General features: G+C 35.9%; 1 long non-coding RNA gene across 1 annotated transcript; it reads right to left on the bottom strand.

Annotated features, from left to right (window-relative positions):
- Window positions 1-1,062: 1,062 nt before the first annotated feature.
- On the bottom strand, window positions 1,063-7,551 carry LOC129143659 (uncharacterized). The gene is made up of 2 exons (XR_008547348.1): window positions 7,416-7,551; window positions 1,063-1,264 (listed from the first exon to the last, which is right to left on the bottom strand). It is a non-coding gene; the product is annotated as an uncharacterized LOC129143659 (long non-coding RNA).
- Between the last annotated feature and the right edge of the window lie 10,215 nt (window positions 7,552-17,766).

Below are 17,766 nucleotides of genomic sequence, written 5' to 3'. Positions count from 1 at the left end.
CCACATATATGGTTGATGCTTAGTAATATTTTTGTTGAGGTTCCATATCGTATTTGTCCCTAAGTACCTGACTAATCCCTAGTTGGGAAAATGGCATGAACTAATTTTATGAAGCTCCTGTAATGTGGTAGGCACTAAACTAGGCAATTTACATCTGTTATCTAATTTCATTCCAATCACTTGAAAAGTAGAGATTTTGATTTTCATTGTAGATGGGGGACCTAACACTGAAAAAGCTAAGTCAGTATCATTAAAGTCACAACATTTACAAACGGCTGTGTTAGGTAATATATTCCAGCTTAAAATCACCTGGGGGACCTTTTCTATGATTTCAATGATTATCCAGGTTGATTTCTGGTTTTGAGGAATAATGCAAATATTAGCTAAGGAATAATACAGAATTAGGATTAAATTAATCCAACAAGTCATTCAACAAATGTATACTGAAAACTACTGTGTGCCAGGTACTGTTCAAGGAAATGTGGATACAGCAATGAGTAAAACGACATAGTTCTTGCCCTTAAAGTGTTTCCATTCTAATTAAGACAGCAAATAATAAGCAAATCTATAAGTAAATATGTGTGCCACATGGTGACAATAAATACAATGCATATAGGGGAAATGGGATATGAAACCTAGAAAGTGTGGAGGGGAGAAGTTATCATTAAACATTCATCATCAGATGAAATTTGAGTGAAACCAAAAGTGAAGAAAATAACCCATATGTTCATACAAAGAAAAGCGTTCCAGGAAGAGGGAACACATGCTCACACTCTGAATTGCAAAGAGCCCAAAGTTGCTAGAACAGAAGGAAAAATAACAGATGATATGGACCAATGATAGGGACAAAAACGCCAGAGAACCTTATAGACCATTTTGAGGGCTCTATTTTTCATGTTGTTTGTTTTTGATTTTTCATAACCTGAAATTTAATATTCTGCTTTTATCCTGAATCAAATGTAAGATTACATTGTGGTAATCAATTTCAGAAGTCACAGGTTTTCCTCATTGTTAATGAGAGAATATAACAAGGTGCTATATACAAACACTAAACTGAGCCTGTTTTGTAGACAGCAGAAATTTATTTATCATGATTTTGGAGGCCAGAAGCCCAACATCAGAATGCCATATGGTCAGGTCTTCATGAGGACTTTCTTCCTGGCTTGCAGGTGACACCTTCATCCTGTGTCCTCACATGGCAGAGAAGGTAAGGTCTTCAGTATCTCTAATTATGAGAACACTAAGGTCATCATGAGAGCCACGCCTGGCCAATGAAAGAAATTGTTTCAAGAAAAGGGTGACCAATTGTCTCAAATGTTTGGATATATCAAATTTTATGAAGATCAGTGCATTACTAACAGAGGTATTAGTAGTGACCATGACAAGAGCAGTTTTACTGTAAGGAAAATGAAAGGCTTACATGAATGGGTTCAAGAGAGAAAAAGAGGAGAGAGAGTGGAGATAGTGACTTTATTACATAGCAATTTTTGACCTTCAGGCTACTATAGTGCTAAGTGACCAGAAAGCACATTAAGATATGATAGAGTGAACGACTAAGATTTTACTACTTTGCTATATGAACAGAAACTAGTTAGATATTGTTGCCATCTATGACTTAAAATAGAACTCATTGTAATGCCCCCCACCTTGATTTGGAACTCATTCAACTTAAAATTAAAGGTCGTCTGTTCACTGTAAGCCATTGTGACACATTCTGGACTTACAGATATAAATCGAACAAATCAAATAACTGAAAAGAAAATAGATATTTAAAAATTAAAGCCAGCTAGAAACTTTTTAACATGGTTTACCTCAAGAGTTTACCAAGATACCATCCTGGACTCTAGAGTAGAAATATTTTGTTTTACTTGATATGTAATGTTAAAAGTCTTGAATATTTGGTTTTCCAGCTCATAAAGGATTAGAAACAGAATATTAAACTGAAGTTTCTAACAATAAAATGCATAAAATATGATAATTTGATTGTAAAAGTGGCAAAATATTTGAAAAATTTAGTGGTAGATGTAACGAATCAAAGAGTAGGACAATTAGGACCATTTGGAGGAGAGAAAAACTAATCTATATTCCTTAGAGTGGCATGAAATTAATACTGCCAAAGTCATCAGTTACTATGCCAACTCTCAAGGAATCAGAGATAAAATGGTATTTTCCATGTTAAATAATTTTATGTTCAAATGTATTGGCCGGCATTTTTTTCTTCCTTCTTCTTGCATTCCTTTTTAATGTCACTTAGATAATTTCATTTTTTTTAATGTCACTTAGATAATTTAAAATTTTAATGTCACTTAGATAATTTAAAATACCTACAAAATGTTCGAAACTCATATTCCAACTGCCTTGAATACTTGAAGAATTAGTACATCGCTCTTAAAGATATTATTACCATTTATGATTTTAAAAAGAATTCTTTGTCATGTCCTCCCACACACATGACACTCACATAATACAGATATTCACCTTTGCTTTTGCTTATCTTTTACTTTAAATTCCAACAGGAGGTAATTTGTTTTTACTGAAGTAAAATATATCAGTAGGAGGCATTTCTTGGAGTTTAGAATAAAGTGAGTCAAAGGGATATAACCTATTTTTCCCTTTTTTAGTTAATTTTTTCAAAACCTTCAATCTCCATACCCCTCTCAAGATGAGTATCCTGGAAATAGTCACTCCAATGAGGATTCCATGTGCAAGTAATTTGTTAAAGAAGCAATTCCAGAAACAAATGAGTAAGGGAGTGGGGCATGCAATACAAAGAAATGGTAGCATCCAGCAAGAATGCAATTTTAGTACCGACCTCAACTTCTTCCCACCCAGGATATCAGGAAAATAAACTATCCTCCAATGTTTTTCCCAGTTCAACACAAGGAAGCTAAACTTCTCTACTCTCACACCAGTTATTCTGTAGGTTGTATGATAGAGACATTTGTTTCCAGCATTTAGAGCTTTCTGGTGTCCTGCAAAGAGGAAAGAAAGTACAAAGGCATGCAGGTGCTGGGGCAAGCATATACTAACCTGGTAAAGGGATCAGAGGGGGACGCGGCAGAGCACCAATGATGTCCACTAATGTAAACCACAGATCCATCTTTAGCTGCTCTCACTCTCACTGCTCCGAAATCTTATTGTTCATAAGATGCTGTCAGTTTTATCTCTGAAATGCCTTTCCTTTTTAAATTCCCACTGCCACTGCTATGATTGGGGATCTTTTTTCCTCTAACATGGATAACTACAGCAGTCTATCATTTTTAGAGGTAGGTCTACCTGTTTGCAAATTTTTCTCTCCCTAATCACTGATCTATTTTGCGTAAACATAGATGAGTAATTTCCGTAAAGACTAGTTACACAGTTACTTCTCTCTATAAAACATAGTTTTGATTGTGGGATTTATTTCATCAAAACTTTTTTACTTCTCACCATAGCTGATAGAATGAAGCCCAACTGCCTTGTGAGTCCATGCAAGGTTTTCCAAAATCTAGACTCAACTTACCTTTCTGGTGCAGTATTTCACCGTACCAACTGAGGCGCCTATATGTAAAGCATTCCCAACACTCTTCATTCTCTGAAGAAGCCTATGAACTATTACTATCTCCAAGCCTTCATTCATTCTATTTGGTCTTTTTGGTACATCCCACTTCTACCTTCATCTCTGTGCATTGAAGTTCCACCTATTTTTCATGGTTCAAATGGAATACTACCTCCTCTGTGACCCCCTGGTGAATCTCCAGTCATGACTAACTACTTCTCTCCCCATTGTTTGTGTTCCGACGGTACATTACGTCTACACCTCTAATGATATATTCTTCTTTAATTTAGAGCAATGCTACATGTAAATCTATTCAAAAACTGTGAATTCTTTAAGACAGGTATTATGACTTATTTGCCATAAATCCCTAGCTCCTACAAAGCATTGCCTGACACATAGTGAACTCTAATAAATAATTGCAGAATTAAATAAATTAAATATGCTTCCAATAGTTTGTGTATATGGATAATATATTCACTTGAAATAAATGATAGTAAGGGAAAAATAAATGTAGGAAACATATCAAGTACAGAAAAAGAGTATATATTTAAATTATGTATGTATATAGGCATTACTTCCTTTGGTTAAGATAAATGAATGCATGATTTATGATTATTTCATATGCATGTGCTCCTAACCCTAACATTATAATATAGATTGTCATATGTTGAATCAGATATTTTCACAGAAGCAGTTTTCTATTTCTTTTTTTGGTTGGCAAATGTCCTGAAAAATCATTCTTTCATTTCGGTTTTTTGTTGGTAAAGTTCTCATCTTGGGTTATTTTACTCATGTGAGTAAAGCTTATTCCAGGAAAAATATGTATTAAGCAATCAGAAATGGAAAAAGAATCAATTCCATTTGTGAGCTATACACGACTGTTAAATGGGAAGATGTTTTAGCTTATATTTAATGCTCATTGTTTAAAACTATGGAAACAACGTATTAAATATATATTCACCAATTAATGTAAGTAGGCAGATACATAAACACGTTGATACGTAGGTAAAATTCCTTATGGATACCATGAATGATAGGATTTTAATGTCTTAGAATGTCTATTTAGATTGAATTTAGGAAAACAGAAAATTCCACATGCTCTGTAGCAAACGTCTAAGCTGTATTCCCTTAGACATCTCCCTTCACAAAGTCCTTCTACAGACAGTACTCCACAAGCTGATGGCTTTTTGTCTAAAGACACGAGAATATGCTCAGATAGAAGTCTGCTAGAGATTTAATGCCCACAGACTAGCCTACAGTCATTGAGGGCTAGAAGTTGGTGGGTAACAAAGTTTGAATATTTGTCCCTGCCAAAATCTCCTGTTGAATTGTAATCCCCAGTGCTGGAGGTGGGGCCTGGTGGGAAATGTTTTGGTCATGGGGGTGGATCCCTAATGACTTGGTGCTGTCTTCATGATAGCGAGTGAGTTCTTACAAGATCTCGTCATTTAAATGTGTGTGGCACCTCCCCTCCCCTCTCTCTTGCTCCCACTCTGGCCACGTGATGTTTCTGCTCCTGCTTTGCCTTCTGCCAGGATTGAAGCCTCCCTGAGCCTTCAACCAAAGTTGAGCAGATGCCAGCACCATGCTTCCTGTAAAGCCTGAAGAACTGTTAGCCAATTAAACCTCTTTTCTTTATAAATTATCCAGTGTCAGGTTCTTCATAGCAATGCAAGAATGGCCTAATAGAGTGGGCAAATGCCCTAGAATATTTGCCCTTCATTGGTAGAGTTCTGAGATATGTTTTTACATTCAATTTCTCGTGGGTCACTGAGAAAATAAGCCTGGGTCAACCACCATGGTAACTGACGCATGACTGCATTCTTTGTTTTCTTTCCTTTGCTTTCCTGCCTTTCCTGACTAACCTCCACTTTCTTTTAGTGCTTCCTGGGATCACCTTGCACATAAGCTACTTGTACCCAAATTCTTGTCTCAAAGTCAGTTTTTTTTTAAATTTTTAATTTTTTTTTTAATGGAGTCTCACTCTGTCACCAGGCTGGAGTGCAGTGCATGGTGAGATCTTGGCTCACTTCAACCTCTGCCTCCTGGGTTCAAGTGATTCTCCTGCCTCAGCCTCCTGGGTAGCTGGGACTACAGGTGCATGCCACCACGCCCAGCTAATTTTTGTATTTTTAGTAGAGACGGGGTTTCACCATGTTGGCCAGACTGGTCTCGATCTCTTGACCTTGTGATCCACCCACCTCAGCCTCCCAAAGTGCTGGGATTGCAGGTGTGAGCCACCACACCCAGCCCAAAGTCAGCTTTTTAGGGAATCAATACTTAGACAAGTTTCTATAAAATAATGCATTTTCTAATGTGGGAAACATATTTTTGAGTTTACTTTTTGGTCTCAAATGTGTTTTCCATACATGTCATTTATTTTTGAAGAGTGGCTATTTTACTCATTAAGTAAATTTCAGTGTGTATATAAACTATTATATTTTGTCAAACTGAGCTACAGACACACACACACACACACACACACACACACACACACAAACATACCCACATACTCAAGTATACATTATGTACTTGAATTTAACTTTGAATTAAATTAGTAACTTGTTTTGTTGGTATTTATCTTTCTTTTCACCTTCAAGCTCATAGAGACAACTTTTTTATGTATTTTATCATTTTCTGTTTCTTTCTTTTGGATGAAAACATCAAAACTCTCCTTATAATCACATTTCTTGCAATTTGCTATGTTAGTTATCATTTGTAGCTTGAACAGCATATTTAAGTATAAAATGTCTTATAATTTTTTGGCTTCTTGTTGTTCAATTTCATTAAACTCAAACTGTATTTTCTCTATGCTCTTTTGATATTCAGTATAATATCCTCACTGAATCAGGTATGTGACATCATTTTATCCAAATATAACTATTATTATTGAATTATCCTCTAATTGTAATGGTTAACCTTTCCCTAAATCTATTTATACAAAATTTGTAATTATGCAAAGAGAGAAAAATGTGGAGGAATATGAAGAAGTGGTTTGCGTCTTAAATGTTTGAATGTCAGAATTGACTGTTCAATAAAAGCAATTTCTAATTAAAAAAAACTAAGTAGATTGTTTTTCAGTTTCTTCTATTTCAGCTTAAACTTTTTTTCTGGTAATTTTAGAATTCCAGATTAAGAACACACTAAGCATTGACATAAAGCATTTACATATATATATATATATATATGAAAAAAACTTGCTGTCAAAATATGCATTCAGTTCTTTACAGTCATTCTAAATCATTTCTACAGATCAACTCATTTTTATTTTTTATTTTTTCCTTGATGTTTTGAAATAGTTCTAAAATGCAATTGGGAGATTCCTTGAAACACATGCTCTGACACATCCATAACTATCCATGCATTCACTGGTTTCATTATATATATATTGAGCACATTTATATACAACTCTCTTTGGCCATATAAAGAAGAAGAATGAAATGTGATTCCTGCTCCTGCATATGTTATGATCCAGTAATGATAAACTGGCACATGAAAAGCTACTCTAAGTACTGCTGTGTACAAACAAAAGAGCCTGAATATGCCAAAAAAGTAAAAATTATTTCTAACTGGGGAAGAGATAAGAATTCACAAAAGAACAGGCGCTTGTGATAGCACTGGAAAATCTACAGAATTTTATAAAGCAGACTGGGCAAGATGGGGGGTATTCTAAGGAGATAAAAGCAGAAGCCAAGACAGGGAGGTGAGAGGAGACAGCCCAAAAGCGGAGTGAGTAATTTGTTGTGGTTTGGGCATGGTTATTTAAACGGAGAGAAGAAATGCACAACGAGATGTGGCCAAGTGTAGTGTGATATAACATTGGAGATCTCAGAGGACTTTAATTTTAGTATCAATCCATCAAAGTCAGACTACTTACTGAATAGTCCAAACACATTTCCAGAATGTGACTCAGTTGGAGTAATTCTTGAGATTGCTGGAATGATGTGAGATATTACTGATGGGGTGGATGAGATACAGGACCTGGCTGAGCTTGTTTGCTAGCTGAAATTAACCCTTCTCTTTTTTGGAGAGAATATGGCAGGTCATAGATTTATCCGACGTCATAGAAGTTAGACGTCACTTGTTACAAAATAATTACAACGTTCTAGTTGTTCTGTTGGCCTCCTTTGAGCAACCTTTGAGAAACATATATGTGTGTGTGTGTGTGTGTGTGTACACGTATGCACAGAGACAAACATGTATATATATACACACACACATATATATATACAATATTGCCAAAATTTATACTATTGGTTACATTTAGATAGGGTCTACTTCATCTTACCATAAAAGTGAAGTAAAGTGATAAAGAGATAGGAAATATCATTTTTTAATTTTCAATTTTTAGAAAACAAAATCAAGAAAAAGATATCCAACAGTTCAGTTAGTTCTCAGCAGGTACTTGTTTGGTGCTAACTAGGGTCTTCAAGTGGGTCCTGCCCCAAATTCCAATATTAGAAAGTATGTCATGACACTCAACATGTTGACATCACTCTAGTTAACATCAAGGACTAAAGCATAATTTACTCTTATCACTTGAGACATCAACAAAGGTTAAGAAGTGAAGAAAAAATGGTTCATCAACTAGTATATCACATGTAATACTGTCATAATTATTTTCCAGTTGTTTTTCCCTACCAAATATGTGAAGGTGTGGGCACTTTGCCAAGATGATCTGATTTCAAATTTCACAAGCATATCCAAATTTTCAGTGGCTTAACACAATAACAGTGCATTTCTTACTCCAATAATATTCTAACGCTGGCAGGGAGAGCGTTGGGAAATCTCTTCTCTATCTTTATTTAGCGAGTTAGACTCATTTCATTTATTAATTTTTTCCATCCCTTAGGTCTTTGAGTTCTCCACTGAATGCTTTCCAATAAGCCAGGAGATGAGAGATGAGAAAGAGTACACAAAGAATCTCATGAGAATAGTTTCAGGAACTTTAGGCCAGACCTAGAAGTGGATATATGACTTCCACCTATGTTCCATTGGCCAGAACTCCGTTGCATGGTCCCAACTAACTGCAGAGGAATCAGAAATGTAGTCTAGCTATGTGCCAAGGAGAGAAAAAGGTAATGGGATTTGGTGAACCCGTTGTATCATCTTTGTTTTAAATGAGACATGGCCACTGTCATAGAATTCTGAGATCTAGAATATTGGGACTAAGACACAATTTACTCTATACTGGTCAGAGAGTTGTGTTAAGTTATGGCTAGCCTTCTTTAAGGGGGATGCTGAAAACCCAGAAAGATAAATTCAGATTGTCTCCTGAGAAAATCTACCAGAGTGGAGACAAACATGCAAAAGCACAACATACACGATGAAAAGTTGAATAAACTGACGGGTCTTATCATTGGAAAAAAAAAAAGACTGGAAAGGCTAGGAGGTAGAAAAAGAATTGGATTCAATGTACTAGATTTTAAATATGAAATTATAAATAATGGATAAAAATTCCAGAAAAATAGATCTGATTAAATCTGAAAAAATAAAAAATAAAAGATTCACTAAGGTTAAACTACTACTTTGGAGCATATAGAGCTCTAGATCATTACATGTTGAAATTGGCCATCAGTTTATTAGGGTTCTGTGGGAAAGATCAGGCATTAGATGGAAAATTAGAGCAGCCAATCTCTCAAGTTTTTTATAGTCCTGAAATTCTAGATTATGTGGCTAAGTTTAAACTGTGCTTGCTCACTGTGAATGTTAACCTAAGAACCTTGCTGTGGCTATCTTCTGCTCCCTCTTAAATCTGAAAAATATTTAAATGCATATGATCCCCTATCTTATGCCATTTATTTAACCTCACCATAAAAATTCCAATTTTATTTGAAATGATTTAATTTTTAAATGTCAGCCAAATTATTGACCTTTCTTTAATTTTGTATTTGGAATAAAAGAAGAAAGAATTTGGCTTCCTATAATAATCTTTCTCTGTCTCATTTCGAGAGGAAATTTATCGGTGGGCTGGTGGTCAGTAGTCTGCAGCTTTATATTTAGTGTCTACAGTATTATGGGAGAGGCTGAGGAACCCAGAATGACCTGGCAATGTTGGGGGTGATCAACTGTTTCAGTGAAGTTCTCCTTAATCCAGTAGCTGTCTCTAAAAATCTTTTTAGTGGTTTTACTTTTCAAGATTTGATTCCGTATCCCAAAATTTTATATTTTGGAAAGTGTCTGAGAAACACGGTTTTTTTTTCTTCCAAGGTATTGCATTATCTTTGTGAAATTGAATATTGATCCATTTCACTTAGTTTTGTACTCAGTGACAATTCTGAGCCCTCAGACCTAGTTTGAAGACACAGCACATAATCCCACGTTTTCTTAATTAACTCTCTCAGTAGACTTAGCTTTTGCGATTAACATAACTTTTCTGCAATAAAATATTGAGATTGTGTTGCCATATGTGCCACTTGCAAGCAAACTTCTGTGAACCAAATGGCTTCTCAGCCCGCAAATTGTGATGAGTTGGACTTTTAAACTTTTACTCAATCATTAGAAATTTTTAGACTATGACTGGTTTTCTAATTACAATTAAATATCTTTAGTCCTCTTTGAGAACTTTAAGTCCTCAAAATCAGAACAAACTGGACTGTCCTGGGGATAGTTTAAGATTAAATCTTAGTACTACTTTTTGCATTAGTGAGCAGAATGCTGTGTTATAAGCTGGTAAGGCACAAGGAGGAAAAATTGCTGAATTTTACATTGTAATTGTGGTTGAGTTGTGATATTTTTCTGAATTTTATATAACCACGAAAGTATTGATGTGAAGTGACCTTGGAGGAAAGTTCCATGTACCTATTGTAGAAAGTCCTCCAACCACACACTCTATGAAGTAATTTTTCAGTCTATATTCGTAACTCTAAAAGCAGCAATCTCACAACTCCCAAGGTAGTTCATTGTCTTCATTGCCATGCCACACAACTAATATTATAGAAGATTATTCTGTATATTAAACCAAATCCTACTTATAATTTTGTATACAACCTAATAGATTTCTTAGGAATTAGAAGGTTGTAATCAATGTAGAATATAACATTTTATTTGAAATGGTTACTATATTATGAATTATGACTACCCTATTTAATTTTTTTGCAGAAATTGAACTTGAAAACATATTTACAGCCTAGATGTTGGGGTTGGACCTTCTGTAAACTCTAAAGGCAGTTTATAAATTAAATGCACGAGTGATGTGACTCTGCTATATTTATGCTGAGGAATTAAATAGCAAAATCTAGGTATGACTCTCTATGTAAGATGGTTTATTTTTCTTTTATTTTTGAATACATCTTCTTTATTACTTTACAAATTTAATGTTCTTTCTCTGTCTCTCTCTTTCATCCTACTTTCCTTTCTTCTTTCCATTCTTCCTTCTTCCTTTTTCTTTTTTCTATGTTTGACCAAACTAATAAGAACCAGAAATTTTGCCTCTGATTTACTCTAAATTCTGAATCAATAAATGTATGGATCAATTACATGAATTTCATGAAAGTTCTGAACATCAGCTTTATAGCTAGAGTCCTTTTCATTTTTGTTCTTTTCACTTTTGTCCCAAGATAGTTTCTCTTTTTACCCAAATATGGTAGTTTAGCAACTCATATACAAAGCTTTTATTTGAAGATCACCAACTTATTCTGAATTCCCAGTAAGAACAGATCCCCAATTACTCTACACATCCCTAATGGAAAGCCACTTGCTAGGAGGCCTTTCGAGCTGAACATTCCCGGAATGTTAAGACTTATGTTTCTTGGACACTGGGCACTTCTCACTTTCAGTTCAGAATTAACTTTTATAACCGGGTTAGATTATTGCTTGACCACCTAACTCAAATAAGTACTAATTTTTTGAGGTACTAAATGTTGTGTTTGACCTTTGTGATGTAAATCATGAATTTATAGTTTATAAAGCTATTTGAAATATGTGGTGACTCAATTCATCTCAAATCATTTGAATATTTGTAATTCTTAGTAAATTTCAAAAGTTAACGACTAACCATCATGTATCTCCTGCAATATGAATATTACATCTTTTTGGATGAAAGGGAAATGACTAAATATGTAAGATTTCTTATAGAAAACAAAAATCTCTTATTATAAACTTGTTGACTTTTATTTTTTTAAAGTATTTTATATATAAAACTCCAGGCAAAAATGTTGACGTTGGTGCCAATTTGATAATGTTTAATCTGTGTCTTTTTTGACAGTATTTCACTGATGTATTTATATAAAGTATCTGCTATAACCTTGTATAGTACATTACATGATAATCAGATTTGAACCTTCCTTCTGGGGACACTGTCTCTCAAGACATTTTATGCACCATGTCAACAAGGTAAGGCACTGACATTTCATATTTATCCTGAGGAGTGATACTTCCAATTCTGTTCATTCTTCTACTTGAGAATTTATTATAGCACACATGGAACTTTTGATTGTCATCAAACATCTTGCAAAATAATTGATGTGAAAGTTACAGGAAAGGACACAGAAAAAGATGGATCAATGTGACTGATAAAGAGGGACTATGAAAATAACACCTGTCAAAATTCCCAAGATTCTCTTTAATAAAGAAATTGCAGCTAGTTAAACATGTTTTTAGAGCTCATTTTACCACTCTTGCAAAAAGAAATAGTCTTAAAATAAAGACAAGATATTATTAAAATTCTAAGCCCAGAATCCAATCCTAAGGCATGTTGATCCATTAGTAGCTTAAATTATATAATACTCTTTTTAGCTGCAAATGCTACAAATAGTGGACACTTAATATCCCTCAGGGAGATGGGCCTCAGAAGTAAAATGATATATTTACATCCAAATACCAGGACCAAGGTAGGTCACTATTCAAGAATATTCCTGAGCAAAAAGATCTAGGTATAGGAATACCTGTCAACTTTTAAGTTTTTAATTGTATGTAAGATCCTCTTTATGATTTATCAAATCTATCAAAGATTAAGTGGCTCTCCCATCTGAAATGCAATTTAAAACTGCTGAAAGTCTTTCCATTTTGACAAATAAGCACAGGCATTCTTAAGATCAAAAATGTATCATTCATAATAATATCAATGTTCTTTTTATAGGTTTTATAAAAAATGTTTTGTAACTTTTATTATAAAATTGATTCTTTAGCATTTGTTATTAGTAAAAGTTAGGCAGAATTATATGAGAATTCCATATATTCATAAGGCAGATCATAAATTATCACCTCCTGGCCAATCTTGCTTTATCACTAGCCCATTTTTCAACTGCTCCATTCACAATGGCCTCTCACTCTGCCAATTTGATAATTTTGAAGTAAGTCCTTTCAGGTGGTCTTTTACTTTTGACTCCTTGGTGGTGGTTTTATATGTTTTTGCTTTTGATTTTTTGGTAAAGGACATGTTGCTATCCTTTAACAAAGGGCATCAATAAATAAGTCTGATCACTATGGATTGTTAAAATCCATAGTTCTTAGGTGTGGAAATGAAGAAAAGAACAGCCTTACAGTTGTCCCACAATAGTTTAGCACCTGTCCTGGATTAAGGCATAGACCACAAGTCTACAACCATTTGATCTTCAACAAACCTGACAAAAACAAGCAATGGGGAAAGGATTCCCTATTTAATAAGTGGTGCTGGGAAAGCTGGCTGGCCATATGCAGAAAATTGAAACTGGACCCCTTCCTTACACCTTATACAAAAACTACCTCAAGATGGATTAAAGACTTACATGTAAAACCCAAAACTATAAAAACCCTATAAGAAAATCTAGGCAATACCATTCGGGACATAGGCACAGGCAAAGACTTAATAACAAAAACATCAAAAGCAATTGCAACAAAAGCAAAAATTAACGAATGAAACCGATTTAAACTAAAGAGCTTCATACGCAAAAGCAACTATCATCAGAGTGAGCAGACAACTTACGGAATGGGAGAAAATCTTTGCAATCTATCCATCTGACAAAAGTTTAATATCCAGAATCTACAAAAATGTAAACAAATTTACAAGGAAATAAATGACATAAAAAAGTGGGCAAAGGACCTGAACAGAAAAGAAGACATATATACAGCCAACAAACATATGAAAAAAAAACTCAACATCACAGGTCATTAGAGAAATGCAAATCAAATCTACAATGAGATGCCATCTCATGCCAGTCAGGATGGCCATTATTAAAAAAGTCAAGAAACAACAGATGCCGGTGAGGCTATAGAGAGGTAGGAATGCTTTTTCACTGTTGGTGGGAATGTAAATTAGTTACACCATTGTGAAAGACAGTGTGGTGATTCCTTAGACCTAGAACCAGAAATACCATTTGACCCAGCAATTCCATTACTGGATATATGCCCAAAGGAACATATATTATTCTATTATAAAGATAGATGCATGCGTATATTCATTGCAGCACTGTTCACAATAGCAAAGATATGGAATCAACTCAAATGCCCATCAATGACAGACCAGATAAAGAAAATGTTGTATATATACACCATTAAATACTGTGCAGCCATATAAAGGAATATCATGTCCTTTACATGAATGGAGATGAAAGCCATTATTTTCAGCAAACTAATGCAGGAACAAAAAATCAAACACTGTATGTTCTCACTCCTAAGTGGATGCTGAACAATGAGAACACATGGACACAGGGAGGGGAGCAACACACACTGGGCCTGAAGGGGAGGGAAGGGAGAAAATCAGGATGAATATCTAATGCATGTGGGGCTTAATCCCTAGGTGATGGGTTGACAGGTGCAGCAAACCACCATGGCACACATTTATCTATGTAACAAACCTGCACATCCTGCACATGTATCCTGGAACTTAAAATAAAATAAAAAGTAGCCTTCAAAATAGCCTCCTGCTTAGTGAATAAGTTAATAAACATATGGTGGATGCTAGACATCATCCTCAAACTTGGAAGCCAAATTCATCAACAAATTAATCAGGAGACTTCAATGCTAGGTATAATGAGAGTCAAAATAGTACAAGTTTAAAGTTTAAGATATTCTTAGAAAAGTGACTAAAAGTCCCTAAAACCTCCCCACTTAATTATAAGAAAATGCAGGGAAATTACAATTAAGAAGTGAATCATGTTCTATTGGCAGTAATTCTGTAGAGAAACTGGCTCATGCAGCAGTTAAGAATTAATGAACCTAGTGGGAATCATAGACTATTGAATTCTAATCTTTGGGTTTGGCTAACCTGCTGCTTGATCTCAAGTCAGGGATGGAGCCTACCTGTTCTTCAATCTTCTCTGGAAAAAGAACGATGATGATTTTATGTTTACATACACACAAAAATGAATTGTGTGAGTACTCTTGGTAATAATTGGTATTATTCTTTACAAATCACAAAATATATTTATTTTATCTTCAGAAATAGCACAGAATAAGTCATACTTATTCCCCTTTGTATCTAAGGTAACTGAGGCTGAGAGATTATATAATTTTCACAATGTCAACAAGCACAATGGTTGCAGAGCCAGTGCCTTGAATTCATATCTTCTGATCCCAGTTCCAGGTTTAGGATAACACGTCACTGCTGTCTCTACTTCAGTGAGAGCAAAGGATGATTTTTACTTCCACCACTGCCCCCTTCAACCCATTTTTGTTCAGTCCCAGAAGACCAACTTGTTAGGAATTTGAAAGTTTTACTGTGTCAGCCACACGTGCAAGGAAAATCACTCCAATAAAATGAGAAATTCTTCTCTAGAAGGTAAAAATAGAATCCCAGCAGCAGGGCAACTACAAAGATAAAGAAAAAATAGCCTTTAGGCTAAAGGCAGGTTGGTAAGTTAAGGTGGCATCTAACAAACACTTTGGGATTTCCTGGGACTTCAGTGGGACTGCTTACTGAAGCATTTAATAGAAGAGAGTGCTAGATTTCTTAGCCCAGATTACAGATAAAAAAGATTTGAAAAGACCATTACATAAGCCTAAATCTTCATTCACCAAAAAAAAAAAAAAAAAAAAAAAAAGAGAGAGAAGAAAAGAAAAGAAAAGTCTCCTTAAAATGTATAAAATCCTAGTCTATGAAGAATGCCCAGTTTCTGGGTAAGGGATAAAGGTTGGGAGTTTGCAAAAAGAAAAATGTTAACATAACCACTTTTCCTATTCTATTCTGTCTCTCCTTATCTATCCAAGAAAACTCCAGGGTGCTGTGTTCAGCATTTGTATACATAGACAAAACATTCTGTTTATGCAGATAAGATAAAGGACAAGACACATGAAAGTTTGAGAGACAATGATTACTGAAGAGAAAATGTTGAACTAAGATTCCTATTCTAGCACTGGTTCTAGGAATTCTTTCTTTACTAACTGTGTGACTTTGAATTATTCAATGTGAATAATAAAACTTGCTTAGTAGTTTAGGTGTATTAGACACTAAAGGGATTAAAAACTATGAATAATCATCATCAGAAAGATGTTATAATTTAATAAGAAAATTAAGGCATGCATACAAATGAGTTTATCACAGGATAAGGTAAGTGCACTATGAGAAGTACTAACAGGTGGTGGGGCAAGATGGCAGAATAGAAAGCTCCCCCAATCCTCCCACTCACTCCGACCCCAAGGACACCAAATCAACATCTACACAGAATAAAGACCATCATAAGAATCAAAAATAAGGTGAGGAATCATAGTACCTGGTTTTAACTTCATATCACTGAAAGAAGCGCCGAAGAGATAGAAAAAAAGTCCTGGATCATGGATGCCACCCGTCCTCCATCCAAGGCATTAGCAGCTGTGGGGAGTGCCTCTGGGCACTGAGGGAGGGAGAATGCAGCAATTGTGAGGCATTGAACTCAGTGCTGTCCTGTTAGAACAGAGAGGAAAACTGGCCCAAATTTAGCTGTCACCCAAAGGGAGCATTTAAACTAGCCCTAGCCAGAGGGGAATTACCAATCCTAGTGGTCCAAACTTGAGTGCCTTCAAACCTCACCTCCATTGCTGCAAGCACTCTGTGTCTCCAAGTAAACTTGAAAGGCAATCTGTCATAGGGACTGCAACTCTTAGGTGAGTCCTGTGAGAAGGCATTTTAAATGGTCCATTTTCAAGGCATGATAAATCTAAGCACTGGGAGCCAGCCCGCAGATGTAACAAGCCACACAGCTCATTCTGCTAGAAAGCCATGATAAATGAACGTAATTTAGAGGAGGGGTCAGCCCATAAAAGGGAAGAAAGTTTAGTTATTGGGAAGTCGAAACTTAAGTGGGAAAAGGGACTGGGGTATGACCTTATAAGGGGAATAATTAAGCTTAGGCAACGTCTGGGAAGATTGTAACCCCATAATACTCGACCAGTGAGGAACTGGGGGAAGGATTTGCATGTTAGGAGATAAATTATCTGCTGTAGCTCTTCCAGGTGTGCCTGTCAGACACCAAGTCTTGCAAGACCGCTATTAAAAGTCTCACTTTTGCTGTTCTTTGTATCTCTGAGTCCATTCTTTGGGTTTGGATGAGTGAACATGTTTCTCACAAATCTGGGGTCCCGTTCAGGATCTCTGTGCCTGCATGGAGTGGGACTCTGGCTGAGAGGGGAGACACATCCCACCCGATTTAGGTGGCCCGCTCTGTCTGGGCATCCCGGCTCCCCACAGAGGCCATAGACAAACCGGAGACTGTTATTCAGGAGGCAATAGAGGCAACAAAGGGAAAAAAGCAGGCACTGTGGGAACAAGGCAACCTCGTGCATGAGCTAAGGAAGGAAAAGTGGACTATAAGTACTTCCTTAATAGTTGGGCATTTTTGCAGGTTGAGTGTGTGTGACTGAGACGTATCCAAGATACGAAGTGAATGCGGAGTCCCAATTCGCAGTTCTGTTCTCCCGTGAGGGAAACAGCTGGAGATGTATGAAGTGATTATCAGGGTGTGCAAGAAACCTCCAGTGGGGGGTGGGGGGGTACACAGGGAAAAGCTCAGACACAGAGACTGACTGACAATGGGAAACAGGAATTCTAGGCCTAGGGGACAAAGGGAAGAGGGAGCTAAAGAGAATCCTTCAGACATTCCCCTGGATAGTCCTTTGGGGAGAATGTTGCAGGTTTGGAGGGACAACCCTGAAACCTGGGACAAGGAAAAGCAAAAGATGATGAAGTATTGCTGTTTTATCTGGCCCAAAAACCCATCTGTCAGCCTTCAGTCTTTTGGCCTAAGTTTGGCTTAGATGAGGATCGGGTGTACCAAGCTTTAATTATCCATGTGAATGATAAAATCCCATCCTCACCAGAAGATACAGGTTCTGCT

This window comes from Pan troglodytes, chromosome 2, assembly GCF_028858775.2.
Source record: "Pan troglodytes isolate AG18354 chromosome 2, NHGRI_mPanTro3-v2.0_pri, whole genome shotgun sequence".
Classification (NCBI taxonomy): Eukaryota; Metazoa; Chordata; class Mammalia; order Primates; family Hominidae; genus Pan; species Pan troglodytes.
Note: the sequence above shows the minus strand (reverse complement) of the source record. Positions and strands in the feature narration are given on the sequence as shown.